General features: G+C 46.6%; 1 long non-coding RNA gene across 1 annotated transcript; it reads left to right on the top strand.

The window, feature by feature from the left end:
• Positions 1-1,664: 1,664 nt before the first annotated feature.
• On the top strand, positions 1,665-6,390 carry LOC125390196 (uncharacterized). Its single transcript, XR_007228686.3, has 2 exons — positions 1,665-1,804; positions 6,102-6,390. It is a non-coding gene; the product is annotated as an uncharacterized LOC125390196 (long non-coding RNA).
• The last annotated feature ends 14,064 nt before the right edge of the window (positions 6,391-20,454 follow it).

Below are 20,454 nucleotides of genomic sequence, written 5' to 3'. Positions count from 1 at the left end.
AGACTAGCTCTCATTAATATGACGCTAGGTTGTTCAAAGAAGTTTGGAAAAAACTCATCCTATCTCTGGAGTTTAAGAAAATGATCTGGAAGCTGAATTGCTTCATCGTGCTTTTAGAGACAAAAAGGTTTTGTGGCTGGTTTTTATTTAGTCATCTTATCTTTGAGGTGAGCATTGACCAGGCAGTACTTTGCGCAGGCCAAGCAAGTGGTCTACACTGTACTCCGTGTCCCCCATCCCACAGCGCAGCTGTCTGTCTGACAGGACAGCAACTCTCATGGACAGAAGGAAGCTGTTGGGAGGGATCTGCTGGAGGGAGGGATATCCTGTTCTTGGAAAGAGCATCCATATGCCAAATTATGAGGTGTTCACTTCACTTTAAAAGGAGAAAACCACACACACACACACACACACACACACACACAAACACACACACACACACACACACACACACAGTTGCTGTGAGTAGGAGAAGCAATAAAAGAGCAAGGCAAAAGACACCTCAGGTGGCCCACGCAGCTACTCCAGCCCACGCGGTTACTCCAGCACTGCCACCTTTAGAAATCACCTGATCGCCATATTTGCCATATCTGTTGCTGGAAACTGGACCTTAGCTGTTCCCAGACAGCCCAGCCCATAAGGTAGTTTTTCCTGGGGTGGACTTAGGGCTTCTACCTTATAAACGTGTCTGCCCTAGGAAGACACAGGAAGACCTTGTCTTTCCAAGGAGCAAGGATGCAGGATGACCTCAGCTGGTCAAATGACACTAGGGGAAGAACTGAGTCTCCCCAGGAAAGGAGGAGGCAGTGGGACCCATGGACTGCCACAGTTCTTTGGTCCTGGAGCCCAGTGAACTGCAACACAGAGGAAACATGACAACTCCAAATGAGGTTGGGGCAGGGTGGCAGGACCCACAAGTCGAAGCCACGGATCTCCAGCTTTCTTCATAAAGGCCTGGCCTCACAGTAGATTACCAGAGAGAGAATAAAGATGGGTTTCCGTTTACGCTGAAGAAAGCAACCTGTCAGAATAACCCAAAGAGAAAAGGAAATGGCTGGACACACCAGCATGCAGCCTGCGTGACTGTCACTGCTTATGTGTCTGTCCTGACTCCGGAGTGACCAACTCTGCTTGCCTTGTCTCCCCACTTGGCTGTCCACACCTTAGCTGTCGGGAAAGTGTTTCATACATGGTCATGTAAACCAGCGGTTAGATGTGCATTCGTCAGAGATGACAGGGAACATGAGACTGGCTCCCTGCTGTCAGTCAAGGCTCCTGAGTAGGATGAACTAGGAGGTGTATGTCACACGTTCATATGACCAGGTGACTTCCTAGTTCTGGAAGCTTGAGGGGGTGACACTGGGTGTCACTTTCCCCCAGAGGAAAGTAGTGGAGTAGGTTTGGCTCAGAGTCCCAAGACAAAAATGTTCGCTAGGTTCAGCCGCCTGCCCTTGGCCTTCATGTCCACCCACAGATGGTGCACACCACGTAGCAAGTGGGCAGAGGAAAACTGGACCTTCAGTTTTGCTTAGTGTTTAACCAAAGGTGACTCTGACTTAGTGGACTAAGGTCACGCCCTCCGTCCCCCAACAATCGATAATTTAATGTGACTTATCAGTAAGAGAAAAAAACTGTTTACTTTTAAGCCCTGGATCCCATAAAGGGAGAGTGCAGAGGCCTAAAAGCCCCAAATGCTCAGGCCTCTCACCCACAGCTGCCCTTGGACTCCCAGCAGAAATAAGAAACACCATCCCGCCAACCAGATAAGGGGCCCTGGGCTGAAAGAAGGCAAAATCCGACTGGGGTAAGTACCTTCTTCCAGGGCCTGCCAGCCCACTATGGAAATGAGGCTGTTCTTCAGGGATGCTGAGTGAGGTGAGGGTGTTTAAAAGGCTCCACACAACTCCTGACCAATATCAGATATAAGACATGCAATATTTGAATATGTTTGCCATGATCATTCACTCTCTTTAGAAAACCTGAGCAAGACCCTTTCTGGAAACTTCTTTATATTCCTTAGAGAAGGGAAAGGGTAGGCTAGAGAAAAATGGAGGAACCAAAGGCAAGCTTATATTTCTACCCTTGGAGTGGCTATAGAAAGCCATTTCCCGGTTTAAAATGGCCTGGTTATCAATAACACCAAGGGCTTGGGTGAAGATTCTACCACTATAATTAAAGTGGGGTTTGCTTGACCCAGAATTCTTTTCTTTGCTTGTGCTTCAGAGTGAGCACACAGGCAATATTCACCATGTTTTTTCTTTTATGTCTGCATTGCATTGAAATTGCTCCTCTTGCATGTGTGACCAATTTGTACTGTCCCCTCAAAGATACTGGAAATAGCTGGCCTCCCACACAGAGATGAAACTGGTCTCTAGGAACCCCAAGTCTTGACTCCTGACTGAAAGCCCACCAAGACCCTAAATGCTGAGAATTGCCCAACGGATTCTCTCTTCACCTCTTGGTTAATTAAATACTGATTTCGATGCTATGAATAAGGAACTTTCTGGATTTCTCCTTCTAGATGGGTTCCCTTGAAAAGAAAAGCTGTTTTGTTCTCTGTTGACAAGAACATTCTATTTTAAAAGCCCCGTGCGCTCTCAAAGATGACAAGACTCAGGAAGTATGAACCGACTGTCTTTTTCTTTGTCTAGACTGTAATGGCCTAAAACAGTCAAATGGATGCATTTAACACATCTATTTCACCTGACAGTAAAGGTGGATTTGCAATACAAAAGTATCTCTCCTTTTTGCTTCTTAAGCAATCCTTTTGTGGTACTGAATTGTTTCTACAGCGAAGTGACTCTACACATGTCCCAGAGCAGTCCCTTCTCTGGGTCTATGACGCTCTGCAGGGTGCTCTTTGCCCCTTTGAACAAGCTGAGAAATTACCGTTCCCTGATCTCTTAGTACCTGTAGCTCCAAGACGTCTTCCTGGGAGCTGTGGCGCATACTGATATATTTGGTGCTGGTTTGGCTCTTTCAGGTTTCCTCCTTAAAGAACTCCCATTCTTCCTACTTAGGAAAAGGGATGCCTAGCAAACAAGGAGCAAACCAAGTCTAACTTGTTTTTTCATGCACAGGGATTCCTTAGATTCACAGGCCACAGCCCCTAGAAATGTCTAGAATTCCATCTTCTTGAGGAAAGTGAGGACATGGAACACAGGTTGCTAGCAGGTGGGAGGTTCTGGGGACAAGGAAGAGGCATGGTCTCACGAGGCCTTTCTGAGCTGTGGAAAAACCTGTTGGCATTTGGACATGTCACCCTGATTAGCATCCAGCACCTTTGTCTTCAGCATTGGGTTTTTTTTTGGGGGGGGGTCATAGAAAATAACAGGCATTGCTCCCTCCCAAGCAACTCACTTCATGTTGGGTATTAACTAGTACTAGTGAAGTTCCTGTTGGGTATTAACTAGTACCAGTGAAGTTCCTGTTGGGTATTAACTAGTACTAGTGGAGCTTCAAGTTCAATCTAAAGCTTTAGGACACGAGCCCTTTTAAATCTGAAGAACAAGACCCAACTATGGGCCTAAAAGTTGACCCTAGAATTAACCACTTTGGCTTTCTTTTTAGTGATCCATTCATTAGTAAATGACATTTGGATGAACAGGAGAATATTCTGCTGGCCTTTTCAACCGCCTGCAGAGGGACTGACAAGAAATAATCACTGGGTCAAAGAACGCAGAGAGGAAAAAAAAAATGAACGTTTTCAGCAATGTCTAAAAATTGTTTGCAGGACCCTAATAAATAAGAACTTATTTCTTGACGTAATATCACAAAACCATTATACTGTATAAAAAGATATTTCAGTAATGATTTGTAAAACTACATTTCACGGTGACAAACAAGTGTGCTTGAGTTCGGTAGACCCCAACCTCCAAATTTAAGAAAAGTCTTTGCAAAATGGGAAGTACTTAGGTTATCCAGAAAGGGAAAAGGGACTTTGAGAATTTTAAAAAAGCATTGTAAAGGTTGTGGAAATTCAGTTATACAAATAAAGGGAAAAATAAGCCAGTAGCTCCCTTCCTACCTGGTAGAGAGCTGTTATGGCAGGAATGCTGCATGATTTTCATAGAAAGAGTCCAACTTGTATGCATTGTTTTCAAAATCACTTCTTTGGTCAAAACCAAATCTTAGTTTGTTTCCAAGTCAGCAACCGTGTTTCTACAATTCTGTGACTGGGATGAGAAGACAGTGTACTGTGGTGAGCAGATGGCCATTTTCCTATAGCTGGGCATTTGAATGGCATGTGGTTCTTTATTTTAAATAGCGTCATTATGAATTATCGTATAGGTAAAAATCTGTATCTATTTAGTTAGTTATTTTACCTTTTCATTGAGATGTGTGCTTGGTTCATGACCAGCCCCCAGAGGGAGGGGTTGGGGAGGTTTGGGTTTAGTGCATAGGTTTCCCTCTCTTCTTTTATGATCCTTCTTCCTTCTGCTTCTGTCTTTGCAGATTAGCACAGACAGGTCCTCACACCCTGCAGCAAAGCCCAGAGGAATGGACTAGGTCAGACTGGCTTAAGTACGGAGCTTTCCTAGCATTTCCCCACAGGTCCTGTGTCACTAATGGATGCCTCTCCTCTACCGGTGGCTCTTATCAAATGTGCAGAAGTGGGTTCTAGAGACTCACTGAGTTGGTCAGGGCATCCACAGTGGGTGAACAAGAGGTGGGGATTTCTGTTCTAGGTCCTTCAAGCAAAGAGAAATCAGTATAGCCTATCTCTGGTTGGAAGGAGCGGCGGGGAAAGGACAGGCCATCCACCACACCTGTGTCCCCATCACTGTCAGTACAAAGGGTTTAGGGCAGGACTGGGTGTCAACAGGAACTTCCTGGCTTCATTGCTTCTCCTTGCATCATACAAAGCTGCCCCTGAGGAACGCTTGTCTTAGGACTGAGTCGTACACGTTTCCTGCTGCCTGCCAGGGTCACAGAGGAACAAAAGAAAACCAACTATGAAGCAGAAAATGAGACAATTGGAGCAATAGAAAAGAAAGGGGAAGGAGCAGGAGCCAATACCCTGTGGGCCCCATAGGAGGGGGTGGGAGGTCATAGAATGCTGTCCCTGCAGGATCTGGCTTCAAGGATGATTTCATGCTCTGCATGGGAATGAAAGACCAAAGAAAGCGGGAGAATTACACTAGTTAGATACAGCCGGGTCGATAGCTAAAGCAGTTCCCTAGTGAAACGGTGACTGGACTGTTCTGGAGGTGGGAAACTGCCCCCCCCCAGTCTTCTCCTTTCCCAGTTCTTGGGGAAAACAAAGGATTAGGGAAAACCCTTCTATTTCCTCTCACTCTCCACTGGGAGTAGGAGTCGGAAGCTGTATTTAACCGGAACCATACATAAATCCAGAAGGGATTTACACCCAGGGCAACCTTTCTGCTAGAAGACGAGTATTAGCTAGAGTATTGTCTTCTCCTTCTGTCTTTCCTAGATTCCTCATCCTCTACCTGCTCTTCTACTAGAGAAGAACTGTGCTGGAAATAATTTAAAATTTGAGCAATGTAGGGTGTCTCTGTGTTCACAAGACCCCATAGTCTAGTGCCACAGCCTCATAAACAACAATCGCAAGCTCGGAGTGGTGGTGTATGCCTTTAATGCCACACTCAGAAGGCAGAAGGAGGTGATCTCTGTGGGTTTGAGGTCAGTCAGGTCTATATGTTGAGTTCAAGACCAAGCAGGGCCATGTAGTAAGACCATTGTCTCAAGAAAAGAAGAGAAAAGAAAAGGGAAGGGAAGGGAAGGGAAGGGAAGGGAAGGAAAGGAAAGGAAAGGAAAGGAAAAAGAAAAGGAAAAAGTCATCATAATTTTCTTGAGCTGAAGAATTGATCACATTTGCTAATGATGGATTGGAAACGATGGTGAGCAGAAAGCCAGTGTAATCTATTAATCCAATGGAGCCCTTTCATATATAATGTGGTTTGTGTAAAGTATCTGTCTCCTCCAGGGACCCAAGCTTAGGAAGCTTTCTCAGAGAAACAGATGTAAACAAACAGCCATCTGTCTCCACGGGAGTTTGTTCATCTTGGTAAAAGGCCTCTGTGATTCCCTTCTATTCAAGAAACCCCGTCTCTTTCCTATGTTCTTTCCTATTACAGCCTGAAGCCACGGTGGAGGAGCCCCTGACGGTGACAATGGCCGGATGTGAAGGTGGAGTTAACACCTTTGAGCAACAGATTTTCCTTAGCAGAGCTGTGGAGTGTGACAATGGTGTTTGTGTCCAAACTATCAAACGCCATTATCACACTAAATAGCTACTGCTAGGCAATGCATCTACTCCCCAAGTGTCTCGGCACCTGTTCCCTCTGAGCAAGAAGCTGTGTCTTATACTAGCACTGTCTACTGTGTGTAATTTCTGAATAAAATCTGGTATTCTCGCACTCATAACTACATCTGCCTGAAGCCTACCCCGCCTATGCCGATGTGGAAGAGATGGCTTCGACGGTGGTACAAAGGAAAAGGCCAGTTAAACCCAACCTTTCCTACGGTACCCTCCCAACATCGGTCACTTCTGTAACCCGATTTCTCCCCAGCACCACGCACATTATTCACTTTGCTGTGAACACCAGCTCGATATTTTCTGATTCTCTTCATTGTTGACACTGTCTCCCCAGGGACAGCCTCAGACCCAGCAGGTGAAGGGCACAGTCGCCAAGCCCTCCCTTGCCCACCACACTGCTTTCAAGTGCCCCTTGAATATCACAAGCCGCTTTCCCTGGGCTTCCGACCCACCAGCTATAAACTGGCACTTCTACAACTATGCCCTGGGGTCCAATTAACATGCCCGAGTGACTCTAAAAGCTCAGGAAACCATGTGGGGCCAGCTTATTCCAAAGGGTAAGGAAAAGACAGAACGGAGAAACGCTCCAGGAACTACGTATATCCAGCTACCCAGAAGCTCCCCAAAACTGTTCTTCGTGGATTTTAAGGGTAGTCCTTTGTATAGGCTTGACTCAGTAGACATGAAAGTGTGTCAGGGATTCAGTGAGCCTCGTGGCTGATGGGAAGACAATGTCTGCTGGAGGTGGAGACTGAAACTCGGGTCAGCACCATCTTCACAGGCACTGGACCCAAACGTCCAGAGTCTGACCTTGTGGTTTATTCTTCTTACACATTTAAACACAGTGAAACCTTGAGAATAGGTTGCCACATGGCAATTAACACAGCAGAGCTTTAAGCATAGCTACATAGAAACTCCCTGCAAGTCAGCAAAGCACCTGTGACCCCTGCAATACGAATGAGCTCTATTGGCTGACAATCAGAACTCGGGGCTAGGATCTAGGGCAAAGGTCAGTGAGAAGCATAAGGATGAATTCTATTGGCGGAGGATGCAACATACATGGGATCTCTTTCGCAAGGATGGGTTCTGTTCACTGAAACACAAAGCTCAGGACTGGGGCCTAAACAGTGCTGAGGATATGGAGGCGGGGATCCAGGTGGAGGCTGACTCCTGATAGAATAGCCGAGGACCGCCAGGTTGTCGGACTGCTTTCACTCTGGTGTTCCAGGTGACCAGGCTTCATCCATTTCCTCCCATTGAAGGAAACAGGCCTGTGTAATTGTCAGTCCTGGTTTCTCCAGTGCTTACCCTAAGCTGTGCTTCCTACGGAAATGTGATGGGATTGTTTACATCTGTGTCTAGGTGCAATGATTGGGTGGATGTCAATAATGCAGTTTGCTCAGAAAGGCTTTCTTTCTTTGGAGTCTTAGGGAAGGAACCCTCTGGAATGAGGAGAAATGGTTATCAACAAGGCAGATTAGAATTATGAGCCAGGAACCATGGATGAAAATATATGTATACACACACACACACACACACACACACACACACACACACACAATGAAATCATAAAATTACAGTGAATTTCCTTATCTTCCCCAAGTCATTAAAAAGATTAGAGTCTCAGAGCATCCAGCACAAGTCTACTTAGCTATCATCCCATTGAGCTGATGTTAGGAAAATGCTAGATGCAAAAAACTAAAACTAGGTGTCTTAGTTAGATTACTGTTGCTGTGATAAACACCATGACCAAAAGCCACGTAGGGAGGAAAGGATTTATTTGGCTTATACGTGCTGATCACAGTCCATCATTGAGGGAAACCATAGCAGGAACTCAGGCAGGGCAGGAACCTGGAGCAGGAACTGGGACAGAGTCCATGGACGAGCGCTGCTTACTGACATCTCCCTCCTGCCTTGCTCAGCCTGCTTCCTTACACACTCCAGGACCACCCAGGATGTCAGCCTTCCCCCAGCTCCCACTGCCAGTGGGCTGGGCCCTCCATACCAATCTTTAATCAAGAAAATGGCCCACAGGCCTGCCTACAGGCCAATCAGATGGGGGAAGTATTTTTCAGTTGGAGTTCTCCTTTCTCAGACGACTCTAGCTTGTGTCAGGTTAAGAAAAAAAAAAAAAAACAACTAACCAACACATGGGGTTATACCAATCACGGGCTGATGGGCAATAAATTAAGGCATGGAAGCCCTCTTTTTTCCATCAAGGAAAAACAAAAACCAAAACTTGTATGTTGCTTCACTTCCTTCGGACATTCCATGTTTGATTTTTTACAATTTTAACCAATTATCAGGCTGATGACTGGATCTGCATGCTAGATCCTTCTTATGTTCTGCTAGTTAGCATCAGAAACCCACACATAAGTTGTGCATGAGCTGCCAGAGCACCTGAACACTTTCAAGCCTTTCAGTTTCGGGGAGAGCTGTGCAGTTGGGTGGTCTGGCTTGGATTGCGTTCTCAGAGAGGCATCGTCAGTAAAAACCGAAAGTTCTGTTGTGGGCTAACGTTCCTCCTGTGACTGGCCTGAATGGACTAGCGTACGTTTAGTCAAATCGACTGAATGGACTTGATCAACCATCAGATACAAATTCCCTCATCCGTCGGCCATCACTTCTCAGATATGTAGAGAGCGGCTTCACGGTACTCAGCCCTGGGGATACTTTTAACTGGCAAGTGTCTGACATTATTTCTAGGGATAAGCACTCATTGGGTTACATTCTACTGGAGCACAGGTCTCTCAGCCCCAACTACACTTACTAAGGAGCCCAGTGAGAAAACTTTGCCAATGGATTCTAAGTTCCCCACTAGGAAGCACCACAGAAGTGCATTCCTAGCAAGCACTGAAAATACTTAAAGGTCATTTGTAAAAAGAGAAAACAAACAAACAACAACAACAAAAAAAGCAAGGTGTTTTGTTATCTGCCCTGTGAGTTTTCCCCATCCATTGCTCCTCTCCCTGCATGGTCAGCTGCCAAGAGGGATCGCATACCCCCTGAAAGAATTAATATGCTGACATTTTTTTATGTGTATTTTTCTGGGAATAGCATCACTTGAGCAAGTATTGATAGAGGCCTTTCCCATTATAGGAATCATCCCATGCACGATGTTTTGTTGGGCCTAGGCGACACAGGGCAAAGATGACACAGGTTTTGGTCCCCTCCCATAGACAGCAAACTGAGGACAGTGCTTCTGGAGTCTTCTGGTCAATGCAGCCACGACGCAGTGTGGATCTTTTCAATCTCGAGCTCTGCCCGTTACTGGTAGCCTTCCTTGGTTTGGTTCGTCCACTAAAACCCTGCGCTTCATGACTGAGCCCGTGCCGAAACTGAGTTAAACATGCTCCTGGTTAATTATCATCCTCAGACCTCTACAGATCTCCCCATGATGGACAATGAAGGACACCCCATGCAAGGGATGGGTGTACAACAGTTCCCATGAAGGTTCACAGTGCAGAGAAAGTCAAACAGTGTAGAACACTCTAATTGGAAAAACTAAAGAAAAGGAACCTCTATGTGGCAGCTAGCGAGGTCAGAAATTGCCCAGACATGGAACAACCATCTTAGTGATCTCAGCTGAGGGACATAGCACTGAAGACTCGGAGTCTTCTGGCTGAAAACAGTTCCCAGTTTTGAGGGCAATGTCCATACTGTTCCATCATGCTGAGGCTTTAATTAGACGGAATTAACCTGGGAACATAAAGAAGGGCTTTCTGTATTCCCTTCGACTACTTGTGACTCATTAAAGGGCTTGTTATGATTATTGCCTAGACTCATTCTTCATTCAAGGTGAAAAGGCCTGTTCTTTCTGTAGGTTTCCAAGGAACACATATAGAAGGCCAAACATCCAAGTGTCTACTTTGTGTGGCCAGGTGTGTCTCTGCATCTCTGTATGTGTGTGTGTCTTTCTTGATCGCTTTCCATTGTTTTTATTATATTCTATTTTTTAAGATTTATTATGTATACAGCCCGCGTGTCTGCCTATATATCAGAAGACAGTATCAGATCTCATTATAACATGGTTGCGAGCCGCCATGTGATTGCTGGAAATTGAACTCAGGACCTCTGGAAGACTAGTCAATGCTTGTAATATCTGAGCCGTCTCTCCAACCCTCCTTCTTGTTTTTAGGAGACAGGTTCTCTCACTGAACCTGAAATTCACCTATGAATGGCCAGCAAGCTCTGGTCTCCCCGGTACTGGGGTTATAGGCATGCACTACTGTGCCAGGCTTTTTCATGTAGGTTCTGGGGAATCAAACTCAAGTCCTCACGCTGGTACAGCAAGCCTCCTACTGACTGAGCCATCTCCCCAGCCCTCATATCTCCCACTTTAAAGATACTGTTTGCACAGCCCTGCTGCTGTGCATCTCTCATGATAGCATCCTGCCCACATCTGCTTTCATCTCCCTGCCCCAAGGAAGATATGGCCAGCAGTTTCCAGGCAACCATTCCTGAGGATGCGTACCAAGTGACTCCAAGTGATGTTTGCAAGAAGAAAGGGGCCACTTGAACGTGTTACTTAAAATCACTATCAGCCCAGAGAGGCAACTGAGAAGGCGGGCGGTCACATTAACTTGTTTTCTTCTCAGGAAACGGGTCACTTGAGTCTCGAGTCTTGACTTTGTGGATTACACTAATGAGTCCTGAGTCCATCCATCTCAGTACAATGTGTTCCTTGAACACGACAGTCACCACTCAGGGCCTCTCCTCCCTTCATCCAGCTCCGGGGTAGTCACCATGTACCAAGGGCTCATGCACACACTCTTATGAACCCTTCTAAAGTCTGTAAAATGTTACACTGTAACTTCCTAGAGGAAGATAACCGAAGGCTCCAATTAGAAACAAGCTCACTCTTCATTCTGACGAGGAAATTGAAGTCCGGGGATTCTAGAATTTTCTAGGACAACACCTCGAGCCCTAGCATCCTCACTCACTCCGAGAGCAAAATGGCTTCTGTAGTTACTGTGTATCAGGTATTGTACTGGACTTGGGAGATACAAAGAATAAGATCAAGTCCTTTTCCCTAAACTTCCCCCATCTAGTAATTGGTCAGATGCCTAAACACATCCGTTCCTCCCTGTGGTAGGTGCCAAGTGGGAGGCGTAGACAGGGAGCCAAGAGCTGGAATTATGCCCTTTATTTCTCCCCAGAGAAAGGGATTTCAAGTCTTTGATGTTACGATCTTTCTTTGCTAGTGCTGGGAAAGCTTCCTCCTTGTTCATTTTAAATATTCAGAAGCCGTCAGGCCATTGTTTGGGGCTCCAACGTCACATCTTCTGAACTGTTGCTTTTACTTTGTGATTGACCAGCTTAATGGACCAGCTGGGACTCTGCTGGGGGCTTGGAGGATGATGCTGTCTGGTTTTCAGTGATTCATGATGGATTTTAATTCCCCAGAGGAGGTGGGAAGGATGTAAGCTGCCTGGGTTGACAGTGCACTTGCAGGGCTGGGTCACCAGGTTCTTTCCTTCATGGCCGCTTCTTCCCAGTTATCAGAAAGCCGATTACCAAGTCCCCAGTTGAACTCTTCACTGGCCCTTTTCAAGTAACCCATCCTACAGACAGACAGCTACTAAGGCAAGCCCACAGTAGGCACCATCAGTAGACAGGTGGGGGCATCAACTCTCTTCTCGTAGGTCTCCAACTGCCTTCTATGTTTCATGCTTGAAAAGGAAAGGGACCAAACGCACACAAGCTCACAGAAATGTAGTTGACCACTTGTGACTCTACTTAAGAGAGAAAGAAGCATTTCCCCGAAGAAAGATCGATGTGGTATGAGTTTATTGTGTCTTTGGGATACTGCGCCCGGGGTATAGATGAGCAAGCAAACACAGTATTGATGCCCTCACTCATTTAGTCTACTGTCACTCAACCACGTGATTCTCCTCACTGTTGAATTGCCAGACACTGATAATTTGAAGGTGAAATGGTCTCCCAGAGTCTTCTTGTGGTCTCTCTGGTGAGGACACAGACAGAGCAGTAAGATCTTGGAAGAGAGCGTGACACCATTGGGCTTCAGAAGAGAATAGCATCTATGGCTAGTGAGAAAGGCAAGAATAAGAGCTGGGATTTGGCGAGAGTTCTTTCCCAGAGTGCACAGAGCCTAGACCAGTCTCCCCAGCATCACTGTACAAGACTACGAGCTGGGGTAGCTGCTGCTGGATTGCTTGATCATAGCGCCCAAAGCTTGGATCAGCTCCCAGTCCGTGTATGTGCCTGTAATCCCAGCACTTGGGTATAGAGATGGGGGTATCTCAAAGTCAAGGGCATCTTTGACTTCATAAGGAGTTCAAGACCGTCCTGGTTACATGGATGGCAGTCAGGACAGGGGTGGGGTGTTTCAGCCCTTCTGTTGCTCCAACAGCCATCCAGTGACTGTCGAAAGGAAAGTTTCGAGGTTTCCACTGCAACAGAGGCTAAATTCAAGTTTCCAAAGCATTCTCCAGAATGCCCCAAGGACCACTGAAGTATATAACTCTGAGATGTGTGTGTGTGTGTGTGTGTGTGTGTGTGTGTGTGTGTGTGTGTTACCAGTAGAGGGGAGTCTGGACCTGGAGTTTCAAAAGTAGCAAGCAAACTTTATTTGAACAAGGCAATAGAAAAAATCCGATTATACTGAATGAGAGTAGCAGGTCACATGAGGGAAGAAACTTAGAGTCCCCAGTTGTTCTCTGTGGTCTCCTGCTGGAAATGGAAGAAGTCTGATGGAAGAAGAAATTGATTATTCAGGAATGCAGTTTGGGTGCTTCTCCATTTTGACTGACAGATTAAATTGTATAATAAGTTCCTTTCCCATAATGCACCGGATTTCAATCATATGCACACCTAATTGTGCAGGTATGAGATGGTAAATAGGGCATTCTTTCCAAAAGTCCTCCTTAAGGAAATGATTTTACCTTATTATGTATGTATCCCAAACCAGTTCAGACTGGATCAGTCTTTCCCGTCTTTTATTCAGGCACAAAGAAAGTACTATTGAATAGATTCTAAATTTTTCAGGGAGGGCTAATTGGTGTGAGAGAATTGTCTGTATTCTGTCAATAATGTTTTAAATAAATGCTGATTAGCCAGGCAGAAAGTAAAGGCGAGTCAACCAGACAGGAAGTAGAGGTGGGGCAATGAGAACAGGAGAATTCTAAGAAGGAGGAAGCCCATTCCTCCCAGTTCTGCTCAGATCAGTGAAGAAGGAAGATGTGACCTACCCTGCTGAGAAAGATACCGAGCCATGTGGCTAACATAGATAAGGAGAATGGGTTAATATAAGTTACAAGAGCTAATAAGAAGGGGCTCAGAGGTTAAGAGCATTGCCTGCTCTTCCAAAGGTCCTGAGTTCAATTCCCAGCAACCACATGGTGGTTCACAACCATCTGTAATGGGGTCTGGTGCCCTCTTCTGGCCTGCAGCCATACACAGACAGAATATTGTATACATAATAAATAAATAGCTAATAAGAAGCCTGAGCTAATGGGCCAATCAGTTTTATAACTTACACAGACCTCTGTGTGATTTTCTTTGGGATTTGCCAGCTGTGGGAACTGGGCAGGATGGAAACCCCAATAAGCAAGGCCCTCGTGCTACAGGTAATGAGCGAGCAGTTCATTAATGTTGCTCGCAGGTTAATAAGGTTCATGTTTGAGTGGTGTGTGAGTGCGTGTGTATCATGTCTGTGTTAGAGTCTCAAGGGACCAGGTGTATTGTTAGAAATAGGATGTGCACGTAGCCCAAACCAAGTAGGATCCCAGGTTGCAGAACTATTCCCTATGCTTGCCTGCTTCGTGGTGGCACACATGGAGACTTGACTTCTCAAGCAGTGTGTGTGGCTCAGTGTAGGAAACTTGCTTAGCATAGTTAACACCCCAAGTTTGGTTCTCAGCATGACAACAGAAAGATTGATTTCTCAAAGGATATGGGTAAAAATGCCTTCAGAACCTAATCCAGTTGGTACTTTATCTTCCTATTTTGTTTTAAACCAGAAAAAGAGTTCTGATCTGGGCCAAGGGGCTCTACTCGCAGACTTGAGCCAGGGTGGCACTTCTCTTAGGACACTGCCCTCTAGTGGTAGAATGGGTCCCTGCACATCATAGCTGCTGTGTTGGGATGAGATTTCAGGTTTGCCAGCAAAGAGATTACATTTGAGCATCCCTTGGCAGCAGAATCCGGCCTAATTTTGATAAAGTGCATTTTCAAAGGCCTGGGAGAGAGAGGAAAAAGAATGAGGGGGATTGTTCCATGGAGTACCTGTTGACCCATTAAATACGGCGGACAAGAACTAATCCTGTTCTACCTGCACAACAAGGTTCTTGCTTTTCATTTTTTCTGGCACATTTGGGCCAGGCAAGAGCTAATTAAATGCCTTCCCTTCTCTTAGGACTGCCTGTGTCTACTGCAGCCCATCTTGCCCTGCTTTTCTGCTTGACTTCACACTGGTTTGGATACAAAAGTGGATTCTTTTCTGCTTACTTGGATGTGCCAGCTACTGTATTCCTAGCTTGATATTTCTAGTGACTGAGATTTTTCTAGTGTCTCCAATGTCTCTGCAAGAGCTCAGTGCATCTCAGACTGGACCCTTTTGCCAGCTAAAGTGAATGATGCGCCTGGTGTCCTCGGGTGCAGAAAGGGCAGCTTTGTGTCCCCAAAGATTTAATTCTAAATCACCACCCAAAGATATTGACGGGGTGCTGTCAAATTTTGCTCAGGAGAAGAAAACCTTTTTCTTTCGTGGCCTCAAGGGATTTGTTTTTAGAGCAATGTTTCTTATGCAACGGTTACGTGCAAGGCAATGAACTTGGGCAAGGGTTTTGTAAGGGGTCACTCGGCAAACTAGAACATTTGGTGTCTATCTTCCAACAGCGAGAGCACTAAATCAAACCAAACTACCCTAAGGGCCCAGATTTGGGCCAGGCAGGGAGTGGGCACAGAAGAAGAGGCAGGGGGCAGGGGACAGACAACACGTGGGCAAGAGGTCGACTTCCTCCTAGCTACATCAGCGGCACCTGAGAGCTTGCTGGAGCTGAAAATCATCTGGCCCAGCTGCCCCATGAGGTCAGAAGAGAGGCTAAGAGCTAGCAGCAGATGTTCCCACCCCTCCCCAGGGCCCGGATGCAGACCCAGACTGGGAACCTCAGCGTTTCCCCTAATGCTCTCATTAGTGTTAAATGGAGGGTTCCATCAGCCACTTTATTCTGCCTCGGAATAAAGTACAGGGAGTGTGTCCTGAGATACTCCAAATTGGCATCATCTGGGGAGCTTCTAGAAACCTCCATGCTCTGGCTATGCCCTAGACCAGCCGCAAGAGATATGGCGGAGTCAGGTGAAGCACACTTGCTATTTCGATGTGAGCCAGGACTGAGCTTGGGGCAGGAAGGGTGGTGTTGGAAGCCCCTTTGCTTTGCCCTGTTAGGGGAACTGAACTTACACACCAGAGCATTTTATACTAAAGTGTGCTAAGAAACAAGTGAGCTAGTTAAAACGGAGCTTTAGCTGTTCTCCCATAATAAAAGTCTAGAGAGCAAGCACCCATGACCAGCAGCATGAGGCAGAGAAAGCAAACGGGAAACAGGGCAAGCAAGACCATACTTTTTTTTTTCTCCCATGTCTCCAGGTTTCCTAGTTCATTCTGGCTGCTGTAACAAAATAACATGGAATAGGGGATTTCACTAACCACAGACATTTATTTTTCATAGGTTTGGTGACTGGTCCAAGATCAAGGCACCAGAAAGTTCAGGGTCTGGCGAGGGCCCACTTTCTGGTTCACAGACAGGGAATTCTCAATGCAGTAGTCTACTTGTCTGCTGGAGCAGAGATGGGGCCTCCCTGGGGCTTCTTTTATGAGGGAGCGAATCCCAAGCTTCAGGGCTCTACCCTCCAGATACAATGATTTCTCCAAGTCCACTTCCTAATAAACCATTGTAAGAGTTAGGATCTTCGCTAACTTAGGTCACGCTAAGTTAGGTGACCTTGGGACTCACAGTCTTTGTGTCTTGGTGGACTCTGGCTCTCCAGGACTAGCCATCCTAGATCTGGTGTCTCACTGGTTTCCTATTGTCCTTGGTTTACCCAGAGATGTCTCACATAGTAAAGGTGCCACTTGTGACTAGATGCCCTGTTTTCTCCTCTGCTTTCCTCCTGCTTAGGTGAACACTGTACTCTCTAAAGGTCCTGTAGATCAACCAGGGCCAGGGCTAGGTTGGCTAGGTTCAGTTTTTCTAGAACCAAGCCCAGTTCCCCAACCAATCAGTCAAGACCAAATCTTGAACCCTCCCGAATTCTGCTCCCCCTTTCTCCTCACTCCTGGGATGTGCTCCCTGCGGCCAGGTAAAGTTGCTTATTGTTGCCCAAGGATGATTTGATTTTTGCTGCCTAAAATGAGCTTTGAGATTGTCAAAAGGTTCCTCCTTCCCTTCTTCCTACTGGTCCATTATCTTCCTTGATGTTCTGCTCAAAGTACATCTCTTTCAGAAAGATGGGAAATGAAAGAGGGGTGGGACACTGGAAGGGTTGCTAATTGAAGTTCCACTTACCTCGAAGCAGCAAAGTCAGTGATGCCCACAACCCTGCCACCGTTCCTCAGCCATTTTCAGGAGATGGGACGTCTTTGGTGCTTCCGGTGAGTTTGGGGCAGGAGGCAAAATAACGAAAGCCTCAGTTGGCTAGAGCCAATAGGGTCGGGGGCCTGGGGCAAATGTGGCGTGTTCTACAGCATGGGGCCAAGGAAACAGCATGAAATGACTTCAAAACTGAACCTTGAGAAAATGACCTCAGAAATCCATTATACGACATGTCTTCCTTTCTGAAATGTCAACGCTAGTGAAAATGTAACAAATCTACAGTTCCAAGCCACCGAGGGGATCTTTCTCATCCTGTTTTCTCCCAGTGAAACCTGTTGCTGCGGTATGAACGAGATGCAGATCTTTGTTGCTTGATAGTCCTTCCCGAGCTAGCAAGGATTAAAATCTAGTGGTTATGGCAGTGAATTGTGGTTATGGAATGCCATCCTAAGTCCCTTCTTTCCATATGTGAATTAATAGTCACATCCCGGCAGGATAGCTGTGGTTCTATCCATTCATTCGATGGAATTCAGAAAGATTCGGTTACTTTTACACAGCTATTAGTGTTAAAAATGGAGCCGGGACCCTAGCTGGCTCAGAGCTGAGGTGGTGTTCTGTGTGCTGCCTTAGCATCTGAGTCCAATGATCTCATGTGCAGAATGAAGGGAAACTGGGGGCTTTTATCCTCTCAGAGGGACCTGATAAAGGAGGCTGTACCTCTGCCTCAGGAAGCACCAGCATATGTGAGACAGACATCTTCACACAAAGAGTCCACGAAAGGGTCCTTATTGGAGACATCTCCTGGTATTAGGGTGCATCTGGAATAAACCAGGAGGTGAGAAAACTTGGAGGAGAGAGACAATAAATAGATAGATAGATAGATAGATAGATAGATAGATAGATAGATAGATAGATAAATCTGTATGATGTCTAGTGATAATAAAGGCACTTTACTTAATGCAGAGTGGAATAAAGCCAGGGTCTTAAATTGGAATTCAATAGGATGACCATGAAAGACCCTGGGGCATCTCAGTACTACTGCCCCTCCTCCTCTGGGAACCAGGAACCTGATAATCACCCAAGCATTTCCCAGGTACTTTTCATCCCTCTGCGGATTTTCTTCAATAAACCCAGTTCCTGGAATTGGGGCAAAATGACCTGCAGATGACCTGCAGATGTTCCTCCTTGCTCAACCAACCCAGCAACCACGATGGCATTGACCAATTACAGTTAGCTGACCATTAAATGAGTTAGTCACAATAGTTGACAAACGACTCCTGGATTCCCCCTTTGCTTCTGCGGTTTTTTCCTTTAAAAGTAGCCTGTAACAGCCACCCGGGGTTCTTCTCCTCCCGAGGCTGAGGGGCCCTGTCGCCCCGCAGTAAATAAAATTCCTCTTGGTTTTGCAGCAACTGTGGTGTGAGAGTGGTCTCTTGGGGCGACCCCTCCTTGGTAAGTGGGCTTTAGGGTTCAACAACCAAAGAAGTGGTGACCTGTGAGGACACTTCCAGACAGAGGGAACAGAAGGCGCAAAGCAGAAGCATCCAGAGAACGAGAGCAGTGTTACTGGAGCCAACGGAAGAAGCCCTGAGGTTAGGTGAGAAAGGTATTTGGGTGTACCGGGAGATTTATGATGTGAGTTTGCAGCCTCCTGAGAGGGAGAAGGGAAGCTGTTAAACATCTTGTCACTGGTTTCCTCTGGATCAACTGCAGGATAATGGTACAATTGTGCTGGCAGTTAGAGTCTGAGAACAGTTCTTTTGTTACTGTTTTTTTACTAGCATGCTGAAGTCACACTGTGGGGGGTTGAGACTGAAAGAAGACAAGGCTGTCATTACCCTGGCCCCTGGGATTTGGGGACAGCTTTGCCACAGACTGCCGTCTCAGCCTCGAGAAGAGAGTTCCCCAAGACTCTAGAAGAGGACCTAGGATATACCAAATAATGATCTTTCTTTAAAGATGCTAAGAACTAAAGGTGCAAATGAGCTCCACGGGAACCAGTGAACACTCCTAGGAGCCAGACTCCCTGCACCAGGCTAGTCAACCACTAGGTGGCACTGGGAGAGGGGTGAGGCTTAGGTGCCTTCTTTATTTCCTTCCAGCTGGGCCTCTGGCCTGAGCAAAGTGCCCCCCCCCCCCCCCGCCGAACCTCAGAATGTGGCATTATTTAGATTATTTTTTTTCCCTCGAGACAGGGTTTCTCTGTAGCTTTGAAGTCCTGTTTTGGAGCTCTTGTAAACCAGGCTGGTCTCGAACTCACAGATATCCGCCTGCAGGAGTGCACCACCACCGCCCGGCTATTTAAGAGTCTTTTACCAAGTCAAAAATGAGGTCCTTGGGGTGTGCCCTAATCCCACACGGCTGGTGTCTATATAAGCCAAGGTGAAGTTTGAACACAAAGGGAGAACAGCCACGAACGCTGGGGCCAAGCTGCCGTCAGCCACGGGTCTTCTGGAAGCAAAGTAGTCTGCGGAGAGGTTTCCTTTGCAACCTTTGGGAACAGCCAAGTGTTACCGGAATTTTATCTATGATGTGCCGGTTGTCCAATTAGAGTCAGACGTTGGTTCAGGAAGCGGGGCTTACAGTAAGCCTGACAGGATGGATCATAGAGTTTCCCAGGACTCCAGAGAGAGCCCCACTCCCACACCCTAGAAGGGGAGGCGAGGCCGGAAGGCTGTACGGAGCCCTTCGAAGCTAAGGGTGGTTGGTGTGTGCTGGCCAAGGTGATTGTCCCATCTTTATATTTGTCCCCGAATTTTATAATAAACAGTAAAATAAATCGCTATAGCCCTGTCAACCTGGAGAAGTAGGATTCCCAGCTTCCAGAACCGAGACGCTTCTTACATAAACCTCCTCACGGGCGGGGGGGGGGGGGGGGGGGGGGGGGGGGGGGGGGGGGGCAGGGGGGGGGCGGGTGGCACGACATGACGACTTACTATGCCTGACTTCTCGTTAGAAACGAGGCCAGCACCAAAGAAAGTCCTAAAGGTGCTTACTGCAAGCCGCCACCTTAGCATCCCATGGAGAAGGAGAAACACAGAGAGAAAATAGTGGGCTGAGAGAAGACAGACCCTACACCCCTTGACAGAATTGCTTAGATTCATCTAGGCCTGAAGAAGGAAGTCAGGCGACTGGCTTTTCACAAGATTCGGGGTGTGCCTTTTGAAAGTCGAGGTGGTACGCTGTAAATCCCAGGTGTTAGGAGGAAGAGGCAGTAGAATCGGGCGTTCAAGGTCTTTCTCCCCTCAGCAGCAAGTCCAAGGCCAGCCTGGGCTGAATGAGACCCTGTCTCAAAATGAAACTATAAACAAAGAAACAAACACTCTGTGGCACCTTCCCTTTGGCATCTTTTTGGCCCTCATGAACAACAGAATTGTTGAAAAATCTTGATTAATTGGCATGCTTCGTGTTAACGTTTACTAATAGTATTGGAGGGGTTATCTGATCCTATGGCTGGAACCGGCAGCCTTCCTGCTTGCCAGCTTTGCTCTTAGAACAAGCAGATCTGCCACGGTGACAGATGGGGACCGGGTGCCGCTCCGATTTTTTAGAACTCATTAAGCCCATGCAGCAGCTGAAGGTCTGCGTAGGCGGAGCACTGCTCAGTTCCCCATG

The sequence above is a fragment of the Myodes glareolus genome, chromosome 13 (genome assembly GCF_982192425.1).
Source record: "Myodes glareolus chromosome 13, mMyoGla1.1, whole genome shotgun sequence".
Taxonomy (NCBI): domain Eukaryota; kingdom Metazoa; phylum Chordata; class Mammalia; order Rodentia; family Cricetidae; genus Myodes; species Myodes glareolus.
This window is presented reverse-complemented; position numbering and strand designations above follow the sequence as displayed.